At 34.5% G+C, this 24854-nt stretch overlaps 1 protein-coding gene across 1 annotated transcript in view; it reads right to left on the bottom strand.

Annotated features, from left to right (window-relative positions):
• NCOA2 (nuclear receptor coactivator 2) overlaps positions 1–24854 on the bottom strand; it is a 305348-nt gene that overhangs the window by 164614 nt on the left and 115880 nt on the right. Inside the window, exon 3 of the mRNA XM_044665931.1 lies at positions 13461–13517. The gene's annotated coding sequence lies outside the window, so the exon portion shown is untranslated. The remainder of the gene's footprint in view (positions 1–13460; positions 13518–24854) is intronic.

Genomic DNA, 24854 nt, shown 5'->3' with positions numbered 1-24854 from the left:
AATCACAATAATTTTCCATTCTGACTGGGAACAAAATGAGTTTTCCATTGTTAGATCAGTTAATTAAAACGATATGAGGTATAAGCAAATTTTCATTTATTATAAAATTAAACCCAACCACAAAAACAGGAATGTTCTGAAAATAAAAGATTTAATTTTGGCTTCTAAACAAAGTGAAATTGGACACATAATCAAAATATACTTCATATTTTGGCCGAGAAATACAAATAATCTAGTTACTTATGTTTTGAGACAAGATTTATTGCTGTGCTTTACAAACAACATTCATAACAGCATTAGCATCTTATGTAATGAAATATGAACAGAAGTAAAAGATTTTTTGTGTAAGTAAACCACTTCCTTCTTGCAATCAGTCAATGGCTTTATGTCATCACAAAAATGTTAATATATCATTTAAATAATATTCTTGCTATTTCTGATATTTTCCCCACAAAAGAATATAGGAAATGCTCTTAATTCTTCCCAATGAAAGTGATGATCGTAGATACTGCTGAAACTCAACTCCAAAGCTTGTACTAAGACTAGCAATCAGGTCAGTCTTCTATAAGAATTGTTCTATGATTATGAGCTATCAAGACCTCTACTGCAGAGGTGGCTAGGAAGCCCAATGAATAGAGCACCAATTCTGAGTTCAAATCTAGCCTCAAGACACTTCCTAGGTGCCTGACCCTGGGCAAGTCACTTAACCCTGATTACCAAGAGCTTGACACTCTTTTGTCTTCAAATTGATGCTAATATAGCAGAGTAAGGTGGGAAGTTTTTGTTTTTTAAAGCTTCTAATGCAGTAATCATCTGCTAAAGGCTACTTTAGTTGTCCAAGAGGAGAGGAAAACTATCTTTCCCCACTTCTTTGAAAAGAAAAACTAAACACTGAGAGAGAATAGATAAGACAATTAATATAAATACATTCAATTAAGAGTTTCTGGCATTTTATATTACTAAAAAGATTATCTATGCATGATTTTAAATGGCAAAAAACTCAGCTCATTAAAATTGAGCTTTTCTCAACATCTTTTAAGAAATATCTTGACCATGATGCCCCAGAAGTAGAATATGAGTGAATAATAAGGAAGAAGTCTGGAAAGGGAACCCTTTGCTGCTTAAGAAAGAAATAAGAAACGTAACAAAAAAATTTAAACCAATAGGAATATTAACCACCACAACAGTTTGGGGATGGAGTTACGGTTAACATGAACCAGAGTTTATTACTTAAAAAGAAAATAAAGGCACTAAAATCCAGATTCCACTGAGTTCATAAAATGGTATCTTGTGTTGGATATTAATAACAGACTTGTGACACTGAACCAATTTGTCCAACAGATGTTGAGTTAACCCCAAAGGGATATTGTATTTCTCTTCTAGTCTAATAATGTAAAAGCATGAATAACCATTATGTAGGAAATAGTTTTGAAAATACATTAGCTCAAAATTACGCTCCATTCCATTCTCCACCTTATACCACAGGTAACAAAAACCAGTTTCTGAACTATAATAAAACTGCCATCAAAATGAAGGATTAAGTATCTGGTTTAAATAATTGTTCCATGACCCAGTCTTCTACAAAATTACATTTTCATTTGTTTTCTATGGCCTCTTGATACTAACCTAAATTTCCAATTTTTTAGAAAGCAGCCTTGATTGTTTTTTTCCAAAACCTAAAAGTCTCAAAATCCAACTAACTACAACACGGGTGCAGACTGGCCAGCCGTTGGCCCTGGTTTAATTACTCTTCCACAGTTATTTATGTTTTGTAGAGGTAAACTGAGTTTCTCTTAATTCTTCTGTTATCATGTAGGTACTTCAAAAGCAGTGACTGTTTTGTTTTGGTCTTTGTATACTCAGTGCCAAGGTATGATATACTAGGAGGGGCTTAATAAATGCTCCTTGGTTAACTGGTTGGTATACTTTTCTATTTTTAACCAGTACCAAATGGTTGTGATTGCTGCTTTTTAATATTATTTGAGGTTTTAGAGTTAAGTGATTCTCCCCCAAACGTTTAAAACAGCACTAGGGACAGAGAAGTAATCAAAACTCAACTGCCCTAGTTTTCTAGTGCCAATATTCTGTCCACTAGCCGAAAATCTGCAAACAACTGAATTTGGCCTATCACAATTTTAATATTCCAATATCTTGCCTTTCTTGAGTAGGCAAAGCAAATAGTGACCTGATTTTGTAAGTGGGACCTTGCATCAGTTAAATTGCATAATTCCCAATGCTTCATGGCAAACAAAGAATATTTATATTGCTTCTGCTGGTGAAATTCAAGTACTGCCTGCTGACACAAGAAACTTGTGATATTAAAGAAGTACTCGAATGAAAGTGATAATTCTGCTTTACTAGAAGTTTAGATCTATGAGGCCCCACTGCGACAAAAACAACCTTTCATGAACAGAAATACTTAATATTCACATGTATTAACTGCAAGTAGAATATGAATATTCACACCTTAAGTCCAATTTTACATTTAACAATCATTAGATACTATATACTGCAAACATTTTATGTAAAAAGAAACAAGTAATCAATTGAATAAAGAACTAATACATTCTTCTGCCTATAAACAGATATGATTCATTCATGAAATATAAATCAATACTTGGGCAACTTAATATGAAAAACAAGTTAAAAACAACAATTAGCTTAACTGGATGAGGGCCATGAAATTATGAGTATCTCCCTGTTTTCCCTGTAGTGACACTGAGTTTGTAAGCTAACAATGAACAGCATACTGGAAGAAATCTCAAAGCGAAATAAAGAATTAAAGCAATATTATTGATCTTACTACATCCTGTCATGTCTAGTATTTATAACACAATGGAGAATGGCTATCACATGCCAATTACAACAGATTGAGAAAGGGATGTGATACTGGCATTAGTATGAAATGTCTTGCTGATTTGGTTGTAAGTATACCCTGTTGAGGCTACCAGGACTATAAATTAAGCATACACCTCTTCTCCTTACCTGAAAAATGTGAATATTTCCAAAAGAAAATTTTTAGGTTAAAGATACTCTAAAGTAAATAGCTAATAAACAAATATGTGGTAAAGGCAGCCTATAAAAAGTACGGAAAATCTGCCAATCATGACATGTCAAGTAGTTTGCATTTATGTGAATTAGGAAATAGCTATTAATTAAACTCATATATCCAGAAATGGAGAATTCAAGTAACCAACCAAAAAAAAAAAAAAAAAAAAAAAAAAAAAAAAAAGAATAGAGGCACAGAATTTCTGCACAGTGTGCATATGCCTTATTTGCAACCATACTACAAATAAACCTAACAAATCATTTCTGATCATAAAAACACATAATGAGGCACAACATCAATAGATGATTATTCAATTCAAAAAGCCAATTTGAAGTGTTTAAAATGTCCACGTTATAAAAATGAATACTAGAGAAATAAAAATCAATACAACATAGGCCTTGTGGCAGATTATTAGTGGGTGTTGTGAATAGAGATAGGCCTAGAAATGGAAGGTGCTGAATTCAAATCTGGCCTTGGGTACTTCCTAACTGTGTGACCCTGGACAAGTCACTTAATCCCAATTGCCTGGTTCTAACCACTCTTCTGCCTTGGAACCAATACTTAGTATCAATTCTAAGACAGAAAATAAGATTTTAAAAAAATATATATTGTGCTAATTTCCAACTATTATGTACCAAATGAGAAAACATGAAAAGTATTATAAGAACATGGAAAGTGAACATGAAAACTAGTTATTATTACTGTTTTATATATATATATGCCTATTTATTTTCATTCTCTCTTCCATTAGAATGTGAGTTCTCCAACAGTATTTTCCTCTTTCTTTAAAAAAAAAAAATCTCCTAATGCAACAGTGTCTGGCACACAGTAAACACTGCTTAAATAATACAAGCAAGATTGTGATTAAATCCATCCAAGGGGAGATTCAGAAAGAACATTATAATAAAAAATTTGAAAAGGGACAGAACTTTCTAGTGCAAGTTTGGAGGAACAATCAAGAAAAAGATGGCACCAAAATTTAGACCTGAAAAAAAGTTAAAACAGGGAGGAGAGAGAGAGAGAGAGAGAGAGAGAGAGAGAGAGAGAGAGAGAGAGATTGATTGATTGGCACAGAAGACAGTATGACCACTAACTACAATTCTGATACTGGGTTCCTGAAAGTTATGCTATCAGATAACAGATTCTGGCAGGAAAAGACTACAAGTCTTTATAAGCTGGAAAAATTTTGAACTTCGTGATGATAAACAGATCCAAGGACTAAACCCTACCTAAGGTTCAGGTTGATAAGTAAATCATTAACAGATTGATCCAACATGAGAGTGCCACCTATTGAGTAACAAGTGGTCTGGAAATCTGTTCAGAAGGTACAAAATATGCTTATCTACAAAAATTACAGATCTTTAAAATATTGAAGTATGTATTATATCCCACTAATAAATAGAAGGCAAGCTCATTCACAGCTTTTACTTTTCTCATTAACAGTGTTATTTTTCTGTTGTGGTTACTTTGCTTTTTGGTTTTGTTGGTACAGACCTGTGATTTAATCGGCATGTAGAATTTTGAAGGTGGAAAACCTTCCCACCAGTAGAGAGCAGCAATTTATATGTAACTTTTTTCCTCCTAGGATCATGGAGTGCCAGATCTAGAAGAGTGTGTAATTATAGCCTTTGCTTATTGACCTAAAAGGAAGAGAGAGACCTACGACTTCCCTAAGTAGCCTGCTCCACTTTTAGATAGTTCTCTGAAAGTTGCTTCTTCAGAAGTTATGCCTATTCTTTTTAGTACTACACTGTGGGACAAAGCACGACAAATTCAATCCCTCTTCTGGGAATCTTCATATTGTACAGATGAGAAAAATAAAACCCAGAGAGATTGTATTAGCAAGTTAATTATTCATTATAGTATTCAATATGCCATATCATCTATATATTACACTTAGAAGTGGGTCTAATTTTGAAAGAATATTAATGCATCACCTTTCCTCATCTACTAAGATCTCAGTTCATAAAGCTAAAGATACACAAATTAGCTGGAAAAAAATATTTTCCAAATAGCATTTGTCCTAACTATCTTATAAAAAATAAAGTTCATATTCCCATATTTGGAAGTGGAGTACCTAGCATATAGATAGAAAAACAAAATTAATGAAAGGACATACTAGGTAATAGCCAATTAGCTCATTCTTTGGGATCAGGAAAATTCACTTTTTGTTACTGAATGACAAGAATGACCTGACCTAGGAACTGTCACAACTAATTAAACTAGGGAGGAGAACCAAGATATACACTTTCCTTAAGATCCAGCAGACTTTCCAACTAAAGTATTTTTGAGGCCCCTAAGGGGTTATGTTAAGGCACTAGCCCTTGCTTACAAAAAAAGTATGTATTAGTTAAGCCATGAACTCAGGTCTTCCATGCTTACTGCCATACCAGCCTCCTGCCCTCTATCTCATACTGCCTCGATTTAATACAAAACAGATATAATAAGTTTCTCAGTTTCTTATGTTATTCAAATGTTCATTGAATTTGAGTAAAGACAGAAAAAGTTTACAGGATGGAAAAGTAGTGCTGGCTGGCTGGAATATAGAATAGATGGGAGGGAAATAGTACTAAATGTCCACCCAAAATTAATTAATTTGGAGCACAATGGAAAAAATTTTAATTAAAAGAATTTATATATAGTTATCTCTACCTCTCCCTCACCTCCTTGTATCAAAGAAGGCATTATCTAGGAGACAAGTGTATATATATCAATTATGTCTTCTATGGCTTTTTTTTTTTACTTTTCAGTTCATTCGCTGGAGGTAACAATCACAATTTAATCTTCAAATATTGAATCTGTAGCTGTGCATAATGTTCTCTTGGTTCTACTCATTTCACTGTTCATTATCCCATGTAGTTCTTTCCAAGTTCTTTTTTCCATTACCCTGCTTATCATTTCTTATGGCACATAGTATTCCATCACAATAAGATACCACAATATATTTCTTTGCCACCACAAAGAGGGCTGATATAAATATTTTAGAATATATATGTTCTTTCCCTTTTGTCTTTGATCTCCATTGGAAACAGATGCAACAATGGTAGTGAAAGATCTAAAGATGTACAGTTTTATAACGCTGTGGATATAATTCTAATTTGCTCTCTAAAATGGTTAGATCAGTTCACAACTCCACCAACAGCAATTTTTTTTCACACATCTTCCAATATTTCTAATTTTGACCTTTTGTCATTTTACTCGATCTGATATGATTTAAAGCATGTTTTCATAGACACATATATGGCTTTGATTTCTTAATGCAAAATTTGTCTGCTCATCTTTTTTATAATTTATGAATTCTAATGAATTTGACAAAATTCCTTATATATTTCAGATATGAAACCTCTCTGAGAGAATATCCATAAAACTTTTCTCCCAGTTTTCTGCTTTCCTTCCAACCTTGGCAATGTTTCTTTTATCTACACAAAAACTTTTCGATTTAATGTACTCAAAATTATCCATTATATATATTATATATTTCACAATTCTCTCCATCTCTTTATGACTTATAACATCCTCTCTTATCCACAAAGATGATAGGTAATATGTTCCCTGTTCATTTCTAATTCATTTGTATCTCCTTTTATGTCCAGATCATGTATCCATTTTGAGCTTATTTTATATATAACTAGTGCGCATTATTTATCTATACTAAATTTCCGTCAAACTAAACAGTTGTTCCAAAAATAAATGTCAAATAATTATTTCTTATTCCAAAACCTGGATCTATATTTTTGTCAAACACAAGGTTATTACTATAATTATGTCTGATTTGTTCCACTGATATACCTATCTATTTATTACTCACTACCAGATAGTTTTGATAATTATTGCTTTAAAATACAATTGAAACTAGGTTCAAATATGGCCTCAGACACTTCCTAGCTGTGTGACCCTGGGAAAGTCATTTTAACCCCCCATTGCCTAGCCCTTACCACTCATCTGCCTTGGAACCAAAATTGTAATGCAAGGTGGCTAACAGAAACTTTTTGCTTCTGTAATTTTTAACGGTCACAAAAAGTCAGTTAAACATCTTAGAATCTTCAGAAAGTCAGTTAGAACTTAAAACTATAAATAGAGGTGAGGTTCCAACTGACGGGGCTTTTGCCTTCTGGCTTTCGCTGTGTCTGGAGGCTTTTGCTTTGGCCTTTTGGCTTGGCTTTGCTTTGGCCTTGGCCTGTGCTTATTTTGTTTTGGGGAAATTTGGACTTATCTCATTTCTCTGGACCTCTCCCTGATCTCCCATCTCCATCCCTCCCCTTCCCTGAATTTCCTGTGGGTCCTGGGTGGAAGGGAGGGCTTGGTGATTAGACATTGTGGGTTTTAGTTTCTTTAGATAATTAGAGTACCCTCAAATAAGTTACCTCTAGATTTGATAAAGACTTTATTAAAAGGTAGTCAAATCTTGACTGGGAGAGCCAGACTGTCTAAACCTCTACACAACCCATCCCCCACCCTCACCCCTCTCCCTAGCCCAAGTTAGAAAATCCTAAACCCCTCTCCCCTTCTGACTGACCCTGGTATTAATAAATCCCCTTGTTACCTATTCAAACCCTTTGGTGAATCATTGTGTAGAAAATTAAGACAAGGGCTCAAGGGGAAGGAATCATTTTTCTTTTATTTCTTGAAAGAACTGGGGGCATCCATCTTGGCAGGAAGTACCTACCTCAAGACTTCCTCCAGCCATCAGTTTCACTGGCAGGGAGGGGCCCTCTCAAATCCTCCCTCAAGAGACTGGAGAAACTAACAATTAGAGAAACCCTCCAGTCAAACCTAAACATTCTTACTGGCCCTAATTTCCTCCCTGTATCCTTTGTCTCAAGCCTGTGGGAATAAATCTGTTTGAGCTGCCTCTCCTACATACCCCATTTCCTTTATTTCCTATATACCTTCCTATACCTTCATTCCTCCTCCAATCACCTTATAATCTCCCTATATCCCCTTTTATTCTTCCTCACAACCAAATTGCATTCATTTGACCCTACTCAGATCTACCATATTTACTTTTTTATGACAATATACAGTATTGATTGTTAAGATGAAGGTACGGGTTTAAAAATAATTTTTTCAATCTGATACTGTTAGACCTCTGTCCATAACATTTTTTCATGAATTCTTATAATATTCTTATTCTTTTGTTGGAAGTGATTTAATGTGTTGTAGCTGAAGAAAATAAATTTTGGGTAATTTAATTAGGATGGTATTGAATAAGTAGATTAGTTAGGGTTGTCATTTTAATTATTTTACCCATCCATGAACAACTGCTATCTCTTAAATTGTTTAGATCTGACTTCATTTGTGTGAAAAGTATTTTATACTTATGTTCATGTAGTTTTGGCAGGTTTACACCCAAGTTTTTTTATTTGATCTGTTGTTATTTTAAATGGGATAGCTCTTTCTGTCTTTTCTTGCAGGACTTTGTTAGTGGTACACAATTCCAAATAAATTGAACAAGCCATTAAAGAACTTTGTAAGAAAAAATCTCTAGGTCCAGATGGATTCACAAGTGAATTCTATCAAACATTTAAAGAACAACTAATCCCAATACTATACAAACTATTTGACAACATAAGCAAAGAAGGAGTTCTACCAAATATCTTTTATATTTAATATGGTACTGATTCCAAAGACAGGCCAATCTGACTTAATGAACACAGATGCAAAAATCTTAAATAGGATACTACCAAAAAGACTCTAGCAGGTGATCACAAGGATTACTCACTATGATATGGTGGTATTTATATCAGGAATGCAAGGATGCAAGAATGGTTTCATGTTAAGAAAAGAATCCACATGATTGACTATATCAACAACCAAACCAACAAAAACCACATGATTATCTCAATAGACTCAGAAAAAGCCTTTGACAAAATACAAGACTCATTCCTATTGGAAACATTAGAAAGTATAGTAATAGGAAGGCCTTTCCTAAAAATAATAAACAGTATATATTTAAAACCATCAGCAAGCATCATCTGCAATGGGGATAAATTACAAGTGTTCCCAATAAGATCCGGAGTGAAGCAAGGATGCGCATTATCACAAGGATGCAGCAAGAGTTAGAAAGATTAATTCCATTTAAAAATTTAAAAATCATCCTAGACAATATAAAATATTTAGGAATCTATTTACCAAGACAAACACAGGAATTATAGGAACACAACTACAAAACACTTTCCACACAATTAAAACTAGATCGAAACAATAGGTAGGACAAACTAACATAATAAAAATGACAATTCTATCAAAATTTATTTACTTATTCAGTGCCATGCCTATCAAGCTGCCAAGAAACTTTTTTACTAAATTAGAAAAAATTATAACAAAGTTCATTTGGAAGAACAAAAGATCAAGACTATCAAGAGAAATAAAGGGGAAAAACTGTGAAAGATGGGGGCCTAGCAGTACCTGATCTCAAATTGCACTATAAAGTGGTGGTCAACAAAACAATATGGTACTGAATAAGAGACAGAAGGGAGGATCAATGGAATAGGCTTGGGGTAAATGACCTTAGCAAGATAGCGTACTATAAACCCAATGATAAACCAGCTTTTAGAACAAAACCCAACAATTTGACAAAAACTGATGGGAAAATTGGAAAACAGTATGGGAGAGATTAGGTTTAGAGCAACATCTCACACTCTACACCAAGATAAATTCAGAATGGGTGAATGACTTAAATATAAAGAAGGAAACTATAAGTAAATTAGGTGAACATAGAATAGTATACTTGTGAGATCTATGAGAAAGGAAAGATTTTAAGACCAAACAAGAGATAGAGAATATTACAAAATGTAAAATGAATAATTTTGATTACATTAAATTAAAAAAGTTTCATACAAATAAAAACCAATGCAACCAAAATTAAAAGTGAAGCAACAAATTGGGTGAAAAAAATCTTTGTAATAAAAACCTCTGACAGGTCTAATTAATTACTCAAATTTATAAGGAACTATATATCAATTCCACAAAAACTCAAGCCATTCCCGAAATGATAAATGGGCTAGGGACATGAATAGCAATTTTTAGATAAAGGAATCATAAATATCAATGAGCACATAAAAAATTGTTCTAAATCTCTTATAATTAGAGAAATAGAAATCAAAACAACTCTGAGTTACCACCTCACACCTAGCAGATGGGCCAATATGATAGCAAAGGAAAGTAACAAATGTTGGAGGGAATGTGGCAAAATTGGGACATTAATGCATTGCTGGTGGAGTTATGAATTAGTTCAACCATTGTGTAGGGCAATTTGGAACTATGTCCAAAAGGCTTTAAAAGATTGCCTACCCTTTGAACCAGCCATACCATTGCTGGGTTTATATCTCAAAAGAGATAATAAGGGAAAGACCTGTACAAAAATATTCATAGCTGCACTCTTTGTGGTGACAAAAAAAAATCAAAAATGAAGGGATGCCTTAGATTGGGAAAAAATTGTGCAACTATTGGTGACGGAATACTATTGTAATCAAAGGAATAATGAACTGGAGGAATTCTATGTGAACTGGAACAACCTCCAGTAAGTGAAAGAGTGAAAGGAGCAGAATCAGTAGAACATTGTACACAGAGACTAATACACTGTGGTAAAATCGAATGTAATGTACTTCTGTACTAGCAGCAATGGAATGATCCAAAACAATTCTGAGGGACTTATGAGAAAGAACCGTGGGAGTAAAACACAGAAGAAAAATAGCTGCTTGATCACATGGTTTGTTGGGGATATGATTGGGGTTTAGACTCTAAACAGTCATACTATTGCAAATATTAATAATATGAAAATAGGTCTTGAACAATGACACATGTAAAACCCAATGGAATTGCTCATTAGCTACAGAAGAGGGGTGGGAGGAGGGCAGAGAAAGAACATGAATCATAAAAATAATTGAAATTAAATAAATAAGCAAAAAAGAAGGTTGTTTTGGTCAGTCAGAACTTTAATTCCAGGTATTTAAAGCTGATGAAATTGGATTCTAGAGTAGTGCTAAGAGTAATAAATACAATACAATCAAAGAAAGGAATTATTAATAATCTATAATAGGCAAAACTATGATACGGATGAATAAAAAAGAAACCTCAAAAATAACTGTCCTCAAAAAGCTTATAATTTCTTAGGCAAATAATAGCAAATAAAACCAAGAAAAGTAGATCTGACTTCTCTTAGGTCTTGATTAATATGAGCACAAGGTAAAAATGATAAACATAACTTTTACCCACAACCCTCTTTGGTACAAAGACCCAATTTATAATAATTGTCATGAGGCATCAAAACAATTTTCCTTAGTGTAAGAATGGATATTGAATTAGGGTAAACATAGTTTATGTCCAACGACAAGCAATACAAATATCTTTTCAGTAGGGTCCAAGGAGGCATAAAGCAGCCTCTTGTTATAAAAATCTATTTTGGAAAATATGCATACTCAGAGTCTTATTTTTACTATATGCTTTGATCCAGTCAACAAGAAAAAAGCTGTCGTACTTTTCAAGTTTTTCTCCAGAAGATAACATGCTCCCTTTGGAATTACAATAAGGTAGGAGCAGTTATTTAGAAAAGAATATAAGCTTCCTGAATTTGACATTTAAATATTTATAATGGTTAATCCCCTAACTTCTACTAATTTTATGGAGATATGGAGGAATGCTGAGGGATTTATGAGAAAGAAAACTAGCCACATTCAGAGGAAGAACTGTCAGAGTAGAAACACAGAAGAAAAACAACTGCTTGAACACATGGGCTCATGGGGATATTATTGGGGATGTAGAAGCTAAATGATAACTCTAGTCCAACTGTCAATAATATGGAATTAGGTCTTAATCAATGATACATTTAAAACACAGTGGAATTGTGTGTTGGCTATGGGGGTGTGCAGGGTTTGGGGAGAGGGAAAAAACATGAAACATGTAACTATGGGAAAATATTCAAAATAAAAATTTAAATTAAAAAAATTAAAGAAACTAATTTAGGACTCTATTTTCAAAATTGAGACTCAGAAGAGAATTCAAGAAGCACGAGAAATTTTAGGCATCCTTTCTTACAGCAACTAATCTGCTCAAGAATGACAAAAAAGCAGATGGATGTTGATCAAAGCATACTATCTTTCATATCAGAGTACTTATGGTTATATTTGGGGATTTTAGTTTTGTATCAGCATGTACTTACAATAATAACTAATATGGAAATGTTTTGTATGACAATACATGTATGGTCCAGAACAAATTGCTTATCACCTCTGAACAGAGGAAGGGAAAGCATGTTGAAAATTATTATTACATGTAATTGAGAAAATAAAATATCACTGATTTTTTTAAAATGACAAAAAAGATAAAGACAGATTCTCTCTCTTCTCTCAACTTCCTCCCAAAAAGGGGAAAAAAAATAAACAAAAAGATTTTCATACATGTATTCCCTCTACATCTTCTCTTGGTATACAGTCTACTTCTTTTCTGAGAAGGGGATCTCTCACCAAAGATTCAGACTACCGGTGGCCTTTCCTGTCGTCTCTAGAACATACAATCAAAAATATGCAACTATCTTTTAAGTTTCCAGGTACAAATATAATAAAAGCTAGCTGGAGTTATAGATGTACATTTTCTAAAGTTAGATTATCAAAGACCTTAGATCTTGTTTTTCTTTTATGCCATTTCTCTCTACTTCCGTTCCTTGATCAAAAGCCAAAGTTCCTTGGGGGAACAACAGAAGGTGACCTAGAGAAGCTTCCTCTTTTTGACAATTGAGTAAACTATAGCTGAGAAATTAACTTTCATACTCACTTAGCTGCTAAGCAATAGTACTGGACCTTAAACCCAGGCTTCCTCATTATTAGCCAATGGTTTTTCTCCTTAAAGAATATGCCAGTTTTCTGCATGGACCTTATCTACTTCCTAGGTTTCATATAAAAACTCTTCTATTAGCCAAATAACCCATCATTTTTTAAAAGAGGAAACAGATACAGAAAGATTAAGACTTGACCAAGACAATAACAGAATATTCAAAATCTAGGGAAATTCAACTACCTTTTCCCTTCCTTGTTTATATACCTAAATTTTATAACAATTTCTTTCAGTCTAGTGGTTTCTATAGAGAGGAAAATCTGATAATTAAAAAAATATTAATAAAAATCATAATACTCAATGGCACACCATATAGTCAAATATAAGTCCAACATATAATATATAGTCTGTTCTAAAATGAAACTTACAAAACAATGAGAACTGGGTAGAAATCTTCTACCCTAAATTTAAGTAGTTGTAACAATATAAGAAAGGTAAAATTAACACGCAGGCTTTAGGAATAGCATTTACTATTTTCAGTTTTCATTTTGTTCAAAAGTAGTATCTAATGAAAATAATTAAAATTTTACTTCACTAACAATTTAATACTGCAACACACACAGCATTTCGCTTAACTTACCTGATTCAGTACACAGTATGAAAGATCTGTAAATTTGTAGCAAGGTACAAATGAAAACTGCAAAACAAAGAAGAAAGATAATAAGAATCTGCAAAATCAGTTTGTATTCATATATAGGCCACACTTTAAATATATATATACATATATATACCTTAAATCTCCTTTATAAAATACAAACATAAATCATCACACTTAACACACTCCCCTCAAAAGTCTGGGTGAACCACCACTTCTATGTACTTTAAAATGAAGGAAACATATCATAACATTAAAGATGAGTTTAAAACAATGAATACTTTTTCTGAATAAAAATTTTAAATGGATAAGAATTTTACGGTAATGTTGATATTTATGTCTATTCCCAAAACTAATTTTAATCAAAATGATCAAAGCTAATTTATAAATTAACCTAACTTGTTAAACATAATATTTATGCCCATAAAGAAAAATAATACTTAATATATACTACTTTTTTTCAGCTATTTTTATTCAGTTCTTCATACTATTAAGGACACATGGCTTTCTTTTATGTAGGAAAACCCAAATTGAGGTATATAGTCCTAAGATTAGTTTTACTCCTCAGATTAATATGGGGTTCCCTTGAAATTTCTATTAATTCTTTCAGATCATTGTGGTATTATTTTTTTTCTGAGTGGAAGTAAACATTTCAGGGCCTTATGTTCAACTTTGACAACAGGAGAATCTGATTCAATAGTTAAGTACAAAGAATAGGAAAAGTTTTATTTAATTTTTTAAACAAGTATTAGTAGTGAAATAAGAATTTATAATGAAATACTAATCAGAGTATTACTCTTAAGTTGATTCATGAAAAATGAAAAAAATCTATGCAAATGCAAAGCTAACACAATAACTTTTTAATAACAAATTTTAATCAAGTGCCATTGAAGTGTCCAATAATTTTTATGAAAAACCATTCACTTACTTTCACCATTATCAGGGAGCAAATTATGGATTATGACAGCCTACAAAACATATATTCTCAAAAGACAATTTCCTTGTTCAAGAACTACACAATGTGCAACAATCAAAACATAATTATTGAGAATGAAAGGAATGAGTCTTCTAGCTTAGAATTAAATGAAACTTTTAAAATAAATATATGACAGAAGTCTCTATACATCTATGCTAATATATACCTTATACAGTATACATATATGCAAACTGGAGAGGGTGGAAAATGCAAGTAACATAATCATACTGGTTTCCATTTGATATAATCACCACCATTGAAACAATTATTTCTAGTTAGCAATGGTCCCTTAATTGTCTGTATCTTATGGTTGTAAGGATGGGGGATTTGTACTATAAGGATCAGATTTGTGTAAGAGGGGTGGAACAAAAGGAGCCAGAGAAGGAGTTGTTGACAGTTGGTGACAGTTGAGACCAGGGAGAATTCTGGGAGAGTCTCCAGAGGAAGGAGGAGAGAGGTAGGCTTCCAGTGGAGGACTGTGAGGAGAGAGGAGGTGAACATTCCAGCTCAGATCCAGTCCTGAGGGCTTCTGGAGGACCTTTCTTTGGAAATTGAAACTCTGATTCCCTGATCAAAGCCATTCCTTCTCGACTTACCTACCAAGGCTTCAACCATCAATTAAGCAAAGGTTTTGTACTCCATTTTGGGAGCGATCTCTTAGTCTTCTTCCCCTATTTCCCAATCTTGCTGAGAGACACCCTTTCAGTCAAAACTTACAATTATAGAAAATGATAGAAACAGAAGGAGAAGGGGCAAAGGAAGACACTTGGGAGTGGGAACCCCAAAGGTTCCCTCCCAAGTGATGGACCTCATAGAAATAGAGAAGAGGGCACCCCAATATCCTTCTGCCCTTAGCCCCTTTTCCCAACCCCTGAATTGCGAATAATAAAAGCCATTCATTAGTCAGATACCATTCCTGGAGTGCCCGAGAGACAACAGGTAAGAGGGGAACCAGAGCTTGGTCTGGCTGCCTCCACCTTGGAGCCAGACCACCCAATATAAAGTTGACTAGCCTTGACGGAGGCTCGTGTGAACTCCACCCTCCTTCAGAATCAGATTGGGGTACCATATACCTCATTTTATGGGGAAGCCCTGCCCCCAACTCCTCTGGGGCAGCATAACCATCCAGGTCACTCAGTTTTGGGGTGATACCCCCTCAAAGTCTCCCAGTGTATATTCAGCATGAGGGGAGAGCTAGAAGAGAGACTCACTTCATAGACTCTCGCTCTCTTTTCCCTTCTATCAAACATTGGTTACTTGGCTCTCAATTACTATTACATGGTCTATTATCAGAAATCTATCTGCTGGTACTGCTGACAACCTGTTTGGCTTTTAAAGATCCTCTTCCTCCTTTCTAGGTTTCAAGAAACCTCCCAATTCTCAACCTGGTCAGACTGCACATTCTTGGTTTCATTTGTTAGTTTCTGATCCATCCTGATAACATGCTACTTAACTGGGAATACAGTTTTTATCCAATGGCCTTAGGTAAATGTGTTATACAAATAGAAGGCCTGTGGAAGACTTCTGCTGAAAAGTGATGACTATCACAGTAGGTAGAGAGGCTATCTTGGGGTTATACAGTAAAAGCTTAAGTTATGGAATCAAGGTCTAGATCAGTTAACCTTTGACATACAACTAATAGGCCTATACCAACCCACCCCCCCACCCCCCTTACCCCCCCCCCAAGAAAAAAGGAAAAGTACTAACAGGATTCAACAGTGTTTCCAGAAAATTTTTTTTAGTGACAAAGAAAATGAAACCTAAGGGGATATCAATCAAATGGGGAAGAGATATGTAAATTATGGCATATTTATGTAATGGGGCAAATAGGTGGGGATAGCGCTTCGAGTCAGGAATATCTAAACTCAAATCTAGTCTCAGACACTTACTGTGTGACCATGAGCAAGTCATGTAACATTCCTCAATTTTTCATCTATAAAATGGGGGCACATTGAAGAAGTAATGGGCAAACTATTCCAGCATCTTTGCCAAGGACTTTTCATGGAATCAATGCAGAATCAGACACAACTGAACAAGTGAACAACAATATTATGGTGATAAAAAGAAAAAAGGATTCCCTTCAGAGAAATATAGGAAAACACTGATATAAAGTCAAATTAATAGAATGAAAAATAATTTAATGAATAACAACAAAGTAAATAAAAACTACTTTGAAAGAAAAATAATTTGTTAAAAATTAAGGAAACTGATAAATAAATGCCAACCATATTTCCAAAGGGCCAATAGCAAAGTATGTTACCCTATTTCTTTCAGGTGCTAGATTTTAGACTCAGGATGAGATATATGTTTTTGGACTTAACCAATGTGAAATTGTTTTGATTAATTACGAAGTACTAATTCTAAGGAGAGGGGAGGAGAAGGGAGGGAAAGGGAAACACTTAAGTGCTCATTATAACAGTGTTGTTAAATTTTGCTATTATATTATGGTTTATTATCTGAGCTTCCTTTTTATAGTTCAGATTTTGGTATGGAACAAGCCTGTGTGAAGATGGGATTAACTCTCCCCTCACTCACTTTTAGATTTAATCACCAGAAGCATATACACCCCACTTATCCTTAAGTATGGGGAGGTCCGTGACCCATGTATCCTATAGTGAATGATGAGCAGAAAAAACTGACTGCCTCTTGGGCAGTCCTATGCAAATCTAAAGCTTCAATTGGTCCACGTAAAGTGGAAGGAATGTGTAGGAAGTGACCCAAAGAAGTATCTTTAAAAGCAGTGGCAACTTCCTATGACATGAGTTCTTTAGAGTTCAGAGTTTGAATTGTAGGCTTGTCAAGGATCTGCTTCCTGGACTTGAGATTCTGTAATTTAGTGAGAATGTTCTTGAATCTCTCCCTTTGAACTACCACATGGGTGAGTAAAAAGGCTGACTTCTTTTCCTGGCTTTTCTGGAGGTACTAGCTGCTGGAGAAGTTCCATGTCTAGGAGAAGACCTTGTGGCTAGGACCCTTGTTTAATTTACCTCTGATGCCCTGTTTGCTGGTATCTCTGAAGCCCTGCCTGATTCAGACCAGGCTGGAGTAATTATCTACTCTCTCATTTCCTTATTTTCACTCTTGCTCCTTTTCTAAATAAACTACCATAAAAAGTCATCCTGACTTGAGTAATATATTTTTGGCGACCACATTTTAATACATTTAGACACAACCTTTACTTTTTAACCCTTATACCTGGAAGAGAATGGGTGAGACACTGTTGCATTGCTAAGTGGTATAGCTGTGATACATCCTAGAGGAGAAATCAGTATTCAGATAACCTACAATTATGTCAGACAATAAAAGTCTACTGGAGGGTGGGGGTGGGGGTGGGGGTTCTTTTTAGGCTTTTTGTCTTATACTTCAAACAAGTTAATTAGTAGTTTATCTTAAAAGTAGTACTCCCATTATATTAGTAATAATTGTTGAATGAAACCATGTTTTCACAAGAATGTTAGACTTTTAAAAGTCTCAAAATAAGTGTTAGCGAATCATTTTCTTTCTCAAGAAGCTCTTAAAGCTAAGATGTAGACCTAGAAACTAAAGCAACACTAAGAAATTTGTGAAATTTTAAAAATTGTTCTTCTGATTGACATTTTATATATCAAACAAGCAATAAATATTTATTAGGCATATACAATAGGGTTACAACAGGCTTCTTTTGGTTTTTCCTCCATATTAAGCTATAGTCTAATACTTCAGACCTTTTATATAGAGTATTGTGCTCAGTTCGGGGTACATAATTTAAGAAAGACACTGAAGAATGCTCAGAGAAAGATCATCAGATAAAAAAGGTCTTTGAGTCTGTCATATAAGGATCAGATAAAAGGAACTGAAAAAACTTGGAGAAAAAAGGACTCAGAGTAGATATGATAGCCTTCTTTAAGCAAATGTTGTCATGTAAAGGAAGGATTAGGTTTGTTATGTTTGGTCTCAGAGAGCTGAATAATGAAGAAGCTGCAGAGAGGTAAATTTAGGTAAGTCCTAGAAAAATTAATAAAAGCACAAGTTTAAAGGGCTAAGTAATTTGCTTGTAAATAACACAGCTAATAAAAGACAGAGTTAGATCTAAAAGCCATGTCTAAAGGACTTTTTGGTTAGTAGTTTTCTAAGTCGGCTTTTTTTATTTTAAGGGTTAGAATCCAGCAAGAATTTTTTCCCCTCATTTTCCAATTAGAAGAGAAATAAAAAGCACTTTTTAGCTTATGAATCATTGTATGATCTTATTTTTTCAAGTATTCAAGTTTCCTTAGGGAAGTTCTAATATATATTTTATTATATTATAATACTATATAATATTGTATATAAATTTTTATAATTTTTAATATAATCTTCATTTCTTTATTGGAGACAGCTACAAAGTCCAATGAATAGAGTATAGCCAAGCACTTGGGAGGCAAGATAACCTGAGCTCCAATCTTACAAATGAGCTCTATGACCTTGGGTAACTCACTTGACTTGTCTTAGCCTTAAGTTTCCACATCTATAAAATGGAGTTGAAATGTTAATAGAGCCTCCACCTCACAAGGCTGGTGTGAGAATCAAAGGAGATAACCTAAAGTAAGACTATACATCTTAAAGCACTATGTAAATGCGAACTATTATTTGAGTAGTATTTCGTTCCTATCTTCCTTAGCCTATGATACATCCTTTAATGATATTTTTGAAGGGGGGGGAGCGGGTNAAGAGAAGAGAAGAGAAGAGAAGAGAAGAGAAGAGAAGAGAAGAGAAGAGAAGAGAAGAGAAGAGAAGAGAAGAGAAGAGAAGAGAAGAGAAGAGAAGAGAAGAGAAGAGAAGAGAAGAGAAGAGAAGAGAAGAGAAAATTTTACTTAACTTGAATCATCCAAGCTATAGTCAAATCAGATAATACTAAAGTCTGAAATCTGCTGCTTCTTTTAAAAGTGACAGAAATAACTTAAGCTTAAATTAGGACTCCTGATAAGATATACTGAGTTGTCATGTGAAGATTGGTTGATATTTAAGATGATTCTATCTACATGCAGTGACAAGTGCCTAGACTATATTGAAGGAGTAAGCAGTTATTATTCATTTCAAGCAGGAAAACGGAAGACTCCTATAATTTAGAGGTATGAGAGCTAGACATCATGTGTTCTATAATCATAAGTAATACTATTCATTTAAAAAGCAATATGTATATTTAGCAATATTGTTTAAAGTTGTAAAATGCTTTGGGTGGGGCTGAGATAGATTCAGATTCAGGTCACACCTTTGACACTTTAAGACCATGGTCAAACTAAACTATCTGAACTGCAAAGTCCTCATCTACATAATGAAAGAAAAACTGCTGACACAACCAAACCAACATTGTGTAAAGCATTCTGTAAACTCCAGCTTCCATAAATACCAGAAGCCTAGCTAGTCACTTCTCCCATATCCAAACCAACCTACTTCCTAAATTTATGTTTTATATTTACTTTAAGACAAGTGAACAAAACTCAACAAGCATTTATTAAACACCAACTATGTTACTATGAACCAGATACTCTGCTAAATACTGAGAATACAAAAAGGTAAAAAGGGCTCCTTGCTCTCGAGAACACATTTTAATAAGGAAAACAACATCTCATCAATTATTTACAAGCAAGATATATATAAAAAAAAAAATAACAAGTAGTCTCAGAGGAAGACAATAAGATTAAATAGGACTCGGGAAAAACTTCCAGAAGATAGGGTTATTTTAGGACTTCAAGGAAGCCAGGAGGCAGAGATGAAGATGAAGAGTAAACCAATGAAGCAAAAGTACCTATATATACCAAAATATTTATAGCCGCAACTGAAAAAAAGAGCAGTAAGAACTAGACAATGGAGGATAAGTGACTTGCTAGAAAATGTCTGAGGCCAAATTTGAACTCAGGACTTCCAAGCTTGGTTCTCTATTCACTGAGCCACCTACCTGCCCAATCACACACAAATAAGCAGTGAAAATTGCCCTATTAGAAAGGATACTCCCAACCTATCTTTTTCTGACATATTTAATGTGTTGAAGTACATTATTTTTTCTGTTCTGTTTTTATAAGAATGATTAACATAACAACCATTTACAATTCCACAGGACCAAGAAAGAAATGTTCTACCCCAAACAGAAAGATAATGGATTCAGGAGACAGTGTAGATTATATGCTTTTCTATGGACAGTTGAGGAAATTTGTTTTACATAACTATGCATACTTCTGGGATTACTCCATAAATGTTTGTAATGAACAAACACCCACCACCACATAAAGAAAGAAAAAAGAGGAAAAAAGAAAATATAGAGTTTTAAGTTGAAGTATATTTAATGCCAAGAAACAGTAGAGGCCAGCACCACTAGATTGCAGAGTATACAGAGAGGACTAAGGAGTAATAAAACTGGAACCATAGGAAGGAGATGGGTTATGGCTAACTTAAAAAGTTAAACAAACATTTTATATTTCTTCAGGGGTATAAAAAGGAGCCAGAGAAGATTATTGAAAAGGAGGGAAAGGCACGGTAAAAATTGTGCTTTTCGAAAAAACAATCTGACAAATGAATGAAGGATCAACTAGATTAGGAACAGACCTGAAGTCCCTAAGTCCTAGTTTGAGGTAAGGAAGGCCATGACTCAAAGTCAGAACTGTAAGGATGTTGCAAAGTTCTGGACATGAGGTAGGTTCCTCAGTCAGTAAATATTTATTAAGTGCCTACTATGTGCCAGGCCCCATGCTAAGTTCTGGAGATATTAAAAAAAAAAAAGGCCACAGATGGTCCTGGGAAACAACAAAGCATTTTATTTGCATAATGCCAAACTGTTTTCTAAAAATCTTGTACCAATTCACACCTCCACTAATAATGCATCAATGTGTCTATGTTCCTATATATGTACAAACAAGCTACATAAAGGATAAGTAGATAATAATTTAAAAAGTAAATGCAAAACAATGAAGAGAAATTGTGGCTCTTGTAGAATGTAGGATTTTAGTGTAGGGAACAAAGAAGGCAGTAGTAAGTCTAACCAGATGAAGATCAAACAAAGAAGACTGAAAACCAAGAAAAGAACAATATTGTGAAAAACTACAGCGAAGAGAGTAGATCAAAAAGAGGGTATCCGGAGTGTTGAAGGCCACAGAATGAAAAAAGGACATCATATTTGCTAAGAGATCACTGGCAACTTTGGAAACCAGTTTCAGTACAACCATATCTGAAATCAGTCTGGAGAGAGTTAAGAAGAATGAGAAGAAAAAGAAAAAATAAACAGTCTACTTAAGAAATTTAGTCACAAAAGGGAAAATATATATAGGATATCATATAGCAGGGATGGAAGATCAAGGGAAAATACTCTGAGGATGAGAAGAAAATATGGCAGTATTTGTAAGTATCAGGGAAGCAAAAAAATATAAAGGGAGTGTTAAATAAGTGAGAGAATGGGGACGGCAGAAGAGGAAATATAATCAAGGCAGCAGAAGCACGAGACTTAAAATAAAATTCGGTTTCCTACTTGTCCTCTACAAAAATCTAGAGAATTCACTAGACCAAATTCTGATCAGTTTAAGTCAAGAAATCACAGTGAGTTATTTTTCCAGTATAGGGCAGCTAAGGTCTGAAGCCACTGTAGTCAAGAGTGGGACAGAAGCAGGCTCAAGGGCAGGAAGATCAGGGAAGAGAATTTGGAGGTGCAGGAAAGGTGCCACCATCTGGCAGCTATGTCATCTACTACCTAGTTTCAGGTCATGGATTGAGGATGAAGAGAAACAACGATGAGTGCTGGCTTGAGCTGTACACTGAGCACAAAATTAATTGAGGACACTTACTATATAGCTGGGGGAGTGGCTCTAATCCCAAGAACAGAGCACAGCATCCCAATTGCTTAAATTGCAGAGCCTTCCAGCAGTCCAACAGTGGGTGTCAAGCAGCATTTGATTCAATCAGATAAAAGCCAGTAACTCAAACCCGGGATCAGAAACTTACAGATCTCAGAAGAGGAAAGCAATGAACAAACTTCTTACCCCAGATAACACAAATCTGGAAGCAATGAGAGCTTGCAGCCCCTTCAGCTAGAGCTGTCCAACAGAAAGATGTTAAAGGGCATAAGCTCAAGGCCAGATCTTTCCTCTGAAAATGTATAGCAATTTGCACTATTGTAAACTAGACTAGAAGAGCAAAAAAAAAAAAAAAAAAAAGTAGACTAGAAGAGCAAACAAAAAGAGGATAGTGGTGGGAAGAATCTTAGTAAGGGGAAAGGCAGAAAAGGGACCTTTCAGAGAATGGCCTCAAGTTTTTGTTTTGGTTTTTTTTAAACCCTTATACTTCGGTGTATTGTCTCATAGGTGGAAGATTGGTAAGGGTGGGCAATGGGGGTCAAGTGACTTGCCCAGGGTCACACAGCTGGGAAGTGGCTGAGGCCGGGTTTGAACCTAGGACCTCCTGTCTCTAGGCCTGACTCTCACTCCACTGAGCTACCCAGCTGCCCCTGGCCTCAAGTTTTAAAGTAAAACAAGGTAAAACTCATCTAAGAAAGTGAGGGGGAAGCGACCCATGCAGGGCTTGAGAGGAGATGAAAAAGATTTGGAAATGTCACTGTGGTGAGTTTAATATCAAATATGTAGTGAATATGGTCAGCACTTCCATCTTCGTGCAGAAGCCAGGTGAATTATAATCAAGGCAATGGAAGATAGGAGTAATCTAGGGCTAGATTTGGTAGGGCAAGCAAGGGGTTGGTAAAGATAGTGTAGAGTTGAATTGGTTCATTAAGAGGTCAAGATGAGCAACGTGATTCAAGACTGAAAAATATAGAATGGCAGTTTTAAATATGAGTTGTTCATTTATGATGTTAGACTTTCTAATATATAAGATACTAACTGAATAGGGAAAAGAGAAGCAAAGCTCTAAGAAACTATAATAGTTAGCAGCTCAGTACTTATTAAAAGCCCATTAGGTCTATGCCAAGGATAGAACATAAATAATTATAAATAAATATAGCCCCATTTCTCCTGCCAAATTCCAACCTAATAGAAAATCAAATTAAAATAAAATCAACTTATATACTATCTATATATACATATATGTGAGAGTTATGCTGATAGGTATTATACTGGTAAATAAAGATAACTAAGAAAAGTTTCATGGCAATGGGCCTTAAAATAGGAATTATAGTTTGCTTACCTGGCAATCTTCAAACTAAACAAATAAAAACGAGAAAATAAATTTTGGTGCAGTTACTGTAGAGGCAATGACATTAGCCATAGGAAACAGTAACTTGGAAAAGGATAAAGGCTAGCAGATTGGTATGAGGCCAAAAGCTTCTGAAAATAGCAGACTAAAGATAAACATTTCACACATGTAAGCAATAAAAATAAGTAATTCCATTTCCCCAAATGCTTAACTTACTATCAAATTAACATATTAAACAATACAAAGAGAAAAGCTATCTATGAGAATCTAGTTATTTCTGCATATTATAGAAATTGACCTATCTTGAAATTTTCAGTAATTAAAATTTTAGATATTATACCCAAAACACAACCTTCTCACCATGGGATTTGAGGCCTTCTCCAGTCTATTTCCAACATGACTTCAGCATTACTTTGCAGTATTCCCCTTTACATAACTATATTATAGCTAAAAATGAAAGACTAGCTGATTCCTGAACAGAAGCCAAGCATTCACAAAGGCAAGCAATGCTATTCCTTAGAATACTGCTTTGTCATATTCTAAGGATACCAGAATTCTAGAAATTCCTTCCTTAACTTCAACTACCCCTACCTAATGTTCATCTAACATGAAGCTCAGGCACTTCAAACAATTCCCACATTTCTTAAGTTGACAGCTTTCTCTCCTTGCTCTATTCATCTTATGCTTAAAAATTGGTGTATCTCCTGTTCACACAGTAAAATTAAGCTTCCCATAGCAGAAATGGTTTCAGTTTTCTTTGCATACCCATAATTTAGGATAATGTCTCACACACTATTTATTATGATAAATGGCTCACAGAATCCACGCTCTTAGCAACAGAACCCAGAAACTACTCAATTGCTACCTCAATCTGGCTACAGAAAAAAGGACCTGTGGAATAAAAAAGATCAATCATATGCAACACATATACAATAAAATACATGGTTAATTTAGCTATGGAAGCAATGAAATGAGAGAGAATTTTCCATAAAAAACAAACATTTTTGAGCTATCTGGAACTTAAAATAACAAATACTTATCTTTATAATTCCCAGGGTCTCATTCATTCATTTCCCACAGAGAAGGTTTACCTACTTCAACCTGTAGTATGTCTTAACATCCTGTATGACTCAACAAGTACCAAACTAACTTCCATAGATATAAGTAATGAGGAGCATTACTCCTCACTGGTTCAAGGGAGACACTGAAAATTTTGAGACAAGGCTCTAAAAGGCCAAAAATTCCTTCATTTAAGA

Source organism: Gracilinanus agilis, chromosome 1, assembly GCF_016433145.1.
Source record: "Gracilinanus agilis isolate LMUSP501 chromosome 1, AgileGrace, whole genome shotgun sequence".
Taxonomy (NCBI): Eukaryota; Metazoa; Chordata; class Mammalia; order Didelphimorphia; family Didelphidae; genus Gracilinanus; species Gracilinanus agilis.
The sequence above is the reverse complement of the archived record's forward strand: the minus strand, read 5'-3'. Positions and strand labels throughout refer to the sequence as shown.